Consider the following 6,000-nt stretch of genomic DNA (forward strand, 5'->3'; position numbering starts at 1 on the left):
ATTGAAAATATAGTAGAATGTATAGAGTTGTTACCAGAATTAGGGGACTTGATGTAAGTAAAGCATTAACTCTGTCTGTCCTATAGGAGATAACAAATGCAAGCTATTATCCTTGGAAATGCAAAAGCTCGTTTCACACTCATTTTGACTTGGTAAACCTTTCCCAGTCACTTCTGGTGCCGTCTTGTTTTGTTCTTAGTCATTGAACATATATGAGAGTCTATTAGCTGCACGTGCCAATTACAGAAATCAAGTTTTCTAGTTTTTATTGGTCTAGTCTTTATTAGTCGATTGGTCTTTCAAAATTGAGATTCAACAAACTTCTTTTTTCGAAGTCTGCTACATGGAAGGTGTTGCTTATGCAGCTACTCACCCGTGCCTGGGGATCAAAATGCACATCTATCTTATCCGCCCTGGAAAAATCCTTACCAATTTGATCTTTGTCCAATACAGCTCAGCTAGATACTAACAGTGTCCATTCACTCCCATCTCCTCCTCAGCTTCTCCTCTTTTCCCAGGAGGACTGCCTCACTCATTTCCCTCTAGTCTAGGTCCTGTTTTCCACCTTGCAATTTTATTATTATTTTTTAAAAGTAGGCTCTATCCCGGTGTGTAGCTTGAACTCATGACCTTAGAACAGGAGTCGCATGCTCTACCAACTGAGACAGCCAGGTGTCTTGCAGTTTCCTAACCTCTTCATTCACCCCACCCAGCACCTTCTACCTCTGCCATGGGCTGACATAACATTTTATGATTGGTCTTTTTCTCCTCTTAATCAAAGATTAATATTTTTATTATGTAATTCCACCCCCCTGTGGTTCTTTGAAGGGGCATAATGGTTTAATAGGGAAAGTTACAACCTTTCAAATTAGCCCTGAATTTGAATCTTGATGCTGCCACTAATTGAAGTCATGACTTTAGGCAATTTCCTTGACCTCTCAGCTTCAATTTCTACATCTGTAAAAAGCAGAGATAATAGTACCTGCTTCAAAGGATATTATGAGAATTAAATGAGAGATAATAATGTATACATATAAAACTTGTTTGGGAGTAGATGCAGCGTTTACTAACACTCTCAAAATTGCTGCGTTAATTTTGGGAACAAAATAATAAACAGTAATTCAGCTTCTTTTCCTGTACCAACCATTACAATTATACAGAGATAGGAGAAACATTGAGAGTGGAGATCTGGCTTTTAAATGCACCTTAAAAGTTCATGCATATCTTTAGAGGATATCCTTGGGTGTTCTTCCTCATTAGTTGAAAGTGATGTAGGTCTTTGTGAATCCAGACAGTCTGCAAGAAGCTTGTGGTTTCTTTCTATGGAAATCCATTGATGTAATCTTCAAAATACAAATCTGGAAACTGACTCATAGATTTCTCTTCCTTTATACAATTTGACTTTAGATAGTACTTGAACTAAAAATGCCAAAACAAAGTGTTACTTCATGTCTGGACAGGTTTTCAAAGACCCAGTGCAGGAGAAAACCTGCAGGTCCTGGGACTGGTATACGACAGAGAGGAAGGAAGCAGGAGTCTTGTGACTTAAGTGGTACCCCTTGCCTGCCACCCTTATTCCATACCAGCACCCTTCATGTCCTCTGACTCAGCTCTGTGTTGAAGCTACTCAGTGCACCCTCGGACACAAGTCTCCCCACATCCACTGCCCCTTCTTGCTGCTATCTCCCAAAGGACTAGGGGCATTTTCCCATTTTAACTTCAACTTTGGAATAGTAACTAAGTGTTGTAATAGCATTCCATAATTTTTCGTCATAATGAATCATCCAGAGCAAACTACATTTATTTGTTTACATTCATTCTTTCACTCATTCATTCAATTTTAACAAATATTTACTGATGCCTACCTTGTGCCAGGCTCTGTTAAAAGATAGTTTTTATTAAGGCTTTTTTGGGGGAGGGCTCAGTTTTAGACTCATGGTAAAATTGAGGGGAAGATACAGAGATTTCTCATATACCCTCTGCTCCCACACAGGCACCACCTCCCCCATTATCAACATTCACCAGCAGCAGAGTGGTACACTTGTCTTAACTGATGACCCTCCACTGACACATAACCACCCCATATACATAGTTTCCATTAGGGTTCACTCTTGGAGTGGTACATTCTGTGAGTTCAGACAGATGTATACTAACATGTATCCACCATTGTGGTGGTATACAGATGGTATCTTCACTGCCCTAGAAATCCTCTGTGGGCCACCTATTCATCCCTGTGCCCTTGAACTCCCATGAGACTGTCAACAGATAGTTGAGCAGCGATTTATGAGATGGAAGACATTCATGGGCAACACAGTCACTTTGTTATCACCACCTTTCCTTCCGATTCAAGAGAACATATCTGAGCACTGGTATGATGATAGAAATAATTTTAGGTATCATGATAGATATGGCATTGTGATAGGGAAAGTCCTGAATCAGGTATAATTTTAGTATATGTGCTGCCGAAGCGAACGTGAATCAGGTCTAATTTATAATCTACAAAGCAAATCATTCAGAAACTCTGATACTTACATGATCACTACTAACTAATCACTGGGGACACATTTCAGCTGAAAATGGGAACTGCACTTGAGGTGCCACTTCTCATGGCCAGGAGACACTTTGTTGGGGTTTTCAAAAGAGTACTTTTCATCCACCCAGTCGTGTTCAGACTTTGTGACAAAAACAACTGCATTGGGCTTCAGTAAAATTAATGAAGGAAGTCACTCCATAATGTTTACCAACTACCAATCAGTACTCTCTTAGGATGTAGGAGGAACACCGGTATTCCTCATGTTTGGCTCTACTTAAGAATCACGTGAGGGCAGGGTGCCTGGAGGGCTCATTTGGCTGGGCGTCCTGCTTGTGATTTCGGCTCACGTCATGATCTCAGGGTTGTGGGATTAACCCCTGCGTCAGGCTCCGTGCTCAGCCCGGAGTCTGCTTGAGATTCTCTCCCTTTCCCTTTGCCCCTCACCACGCTTGTTTGCTCTCTCTCTCTCTCAAATAAGTAAATTTTTTAAAAAAAGATTTTATTTATTTATTTGACAGAGAGAGAGGTCACAAGTAGGCAAACAAAGACAGAGGGGTGAAGCAGGCACCCTGCTGAGCAGAGAGCCCGATGCGGGCCTCCATCCCAGGACCCTGAGATCACAACCCGAGCCGAAGGCAGAGGCTCAACCCACTGAGCCACCCAGGCGCCCTCAAATAAATAAATCTTAAAAGAAAAAAAAGGATCACATGAGGGCATGGCCATTCATCAAAAAGTTAAACGTGCACTTTGGCAGCACATGTACGAAAATTGGGATTACACAAAGAAGATCAATTTGCCCCTGACCAAGGATGACAACAAATTTGTGAAGCATTCCATATACGTCTTTTTGTATCTGTATAAGATGATGGATGCTAATGAAACTGTTGTGATAATCACTTCACAATACAAGTAAGTCAAATCATTATGCTGTGCAACAATTACATCTCAATGAAATGGGGAAAAAATTAGACATAGAATTACCATATGATCCAGTAATCCCACTTCCGGGTATTTAGCCAAAAGAATTGAAGGCAGGTACTCAAACAGATCCTTGTACACCAATATGCATAGCCTTGTTCACAGTAGCCAAAAGCTGGACAGACCAAATGTCCATTAACAAGTGAATGGATAAACAGAATGTGGTATGTACATGCAATGCGATATTACTCAGCCTTAAAAAGGAAGGAAATGCTGACACAGGTTTACAACATGTAGGAACTTAGAAAGCATTATGTTAAGTGAAATAAATCAGTCACAGCATGATAAATATTGTATGATTCCAGTTATATGAGGTACCTAAAAGAAAAATTCATAGAGACTGAAGGTAGAATAGAGGGTACCAGAGCTTGCAGGGGGAAAGAGAATAGGGAATTATTGTTTAGTGGATACCCTCTTGTTTGGCGTAGTGAAAAGGTTCTGGAAATGAATAATGCACCGTATTGTGAATGTACTTCATGCCACTAAATTGTATGCTTAAAAATGGCAAAAATGGTAAATTTTGTTATATATAGTTTACCAACACACACAAAAAGAATCACCCAAGGAACCTGAAAAATGTACAGATCCCTGGGCTGCAGTCCTTAGAGACTCTAATTTTAGTTGGTCTCAGATGGAGCAGTAGTAGTTTTTTAATGTATCCCTCAGGGTATTCTAATGTACAGAAGGGATACTGAACCTCCAGACCAGTGAGGCTCAGCTTTGATTACATGTTAGAACCATTTGGCGAGTTTTAAAATACACTGATATTGGGGCACCTGGGTGGCTCAGTGGGTTAAAGCCCCTGCCTTCAGCTCGGGTCCTGAGACCCAGGGTCCTGAGATCGAGCCCGGCATCAGGCTCTCTGCTCGGCGGGGAGCCTGCTTCCTCCTTTCTCTCTCTGCCTGCCTCTCTGCCTACTTGTGATCTCTCTCTGTCAAATAAATAAATAAAATCTTTAAAAAAAATACACGGACATCTGATCTCACACCCATCTTATTTCACTGGCTTGGGGATCCTGCCTGGTCACTGCGAATTTTTTTTCTGAATTCCCCATCTGATTGTAATATGCAAGCTAAGGCGAGAACCTCTGCTCTGAGGACACCCCAGGATCTCTGCCTTTTATTCCACCTTGGGAGAACAAGTATCTCTGTATGTCAGTGATGAAATCAGGACCAGAGTGCAAGAGGGGCTTCTAATGAGAATCGAAGGGCCAAAGCTGATCAGCTCAGAGCTGATCTGCTCAACTGGGGTCCCAAAGAATCAGGGCTGACAAGAGTATTCCAATCAAGGGGCTGCATTGCTGGTGCATGAAAAACTGTCCAGCTTATCCTTTTTTTTTTTTTTTTAAGATTTTACTTATTTATTTGACAGACAAAGATCACAAGTAGGCAGAGAGGCAGGCAGAGAGAGAGGAATGGAAGAAGGCTCCCCACCGAGCTGAGAGCCCAACGCGGAGCTCCATTACAGAACCCTGAGATCATGACCCGAGCTGAAGGCAGACGCTTTAACCCACTGAGCCACCCAGGCACACCCTGTCCAGCTTATCTTAAAAGAACATCGAGATGGTAGACATACAATGTCCTCTGAGCAATCCTAATTTACCTTCAGTCAGTCTTTTGTCACTTTTATCTTCTGTGGTATTTGTATTTCTGTTCTTCTGTATAAATCTTGGCTCTTTCTGCTTAGTAGGTCGTGTTGCATCCTGCTATCTTGTTTGGGAATGCCTTACTCCAGTCTTAGGTCCTTGGAACCAAGGCCAACTAGACAAGGGGTAGGGTGGGGATTTAGTCATGCAGCTGAAAGGCAATGTGGGATTGCATTGAGAAGCAATGCAAGAGAAAGCAGATGAAGCCAGTTCTTAAGTAGATGGCTCATCTACTTATTTTACCTCTAGGCCTTGGGGTAAAGTAGTGGTTCCCCATTAATCTGCATCATTTCATCATAGTAGAATCCCACCATAAGTCTTTGGGCTGGTCACTTACCACTGGTGCTAAGTACCTTTAATGTCCTCTATATAACAATCCTCTCTTCCGTTTTTACGGCCTCATGAACCAATCAGACCCTGGAAAGGGGACTTGGGGTTCCAGATCCTGGCTCTCCCTTCAGGCACAGCAGAGACGGGACATAAAATATAAAACAAACCTGTGTTTTCTAGGAACCTATGATTTTGTTGAGGAGATAAATTATATAAACATGAAAAAGTGGCAGAGCTATGTGTCGAACCTGAGGATTTTTGTATTTTTTTTTTTTTTTAAGATTTCATTTATTTACTTGACAGAGAGAGATCACAAGTAGGCAGAGAGGCAGGCAGAGAGAGAGGAGGAAGCAGGCTCCCTGAGCAGAGAGAGCCCGATGTGGGACTCGATCCCAGGACCCCGAAATCATGACCTGAGCCGAAGGCAGCGGCTTAACTCACTGAGCCACCCAGGCGCCCCCAGGATTTTTGTACTGTGAAGGTGTTGAAGCTCATTAGTTTTCCAGAGACTTAT

General features: G+C 42.0%; 1 non-coding gene across 1 annotated transcript; it reads left to right on the forward strand.

Annotated features, from left to right (window-relative positions):
- Nucleotides 1–3,273: 3,273 nt before the first annotated feature.
- Nucleotides 3,274–3,376, forward strand: LOC131811984 (U6 spliceosomal RNA). Its single transcript, XR_009346218.1, has one exon. It is a non-coding gene; the product is annotated as a U6 spliceosomal RNA (small nuclear RNA).
- Nucleotides 3,377–6,000: the final 2,624 nt, after the last annotated feature.

This window comes from Mustela lutreola, chromosome 11 (assembly GCF_030435805.1).
Source record: "Mustela lutreola isolate mMusLut2 chromosome 11, mMusLut2.pri, whole genome shotgun sequence".
In the NCBI taxonomy this organism is placed as follows: Eukaryota; Metazoa; Chordata; class Mammalia; order Carnivora; family Mustelidae; genus Mustela; species Mustela lutreola.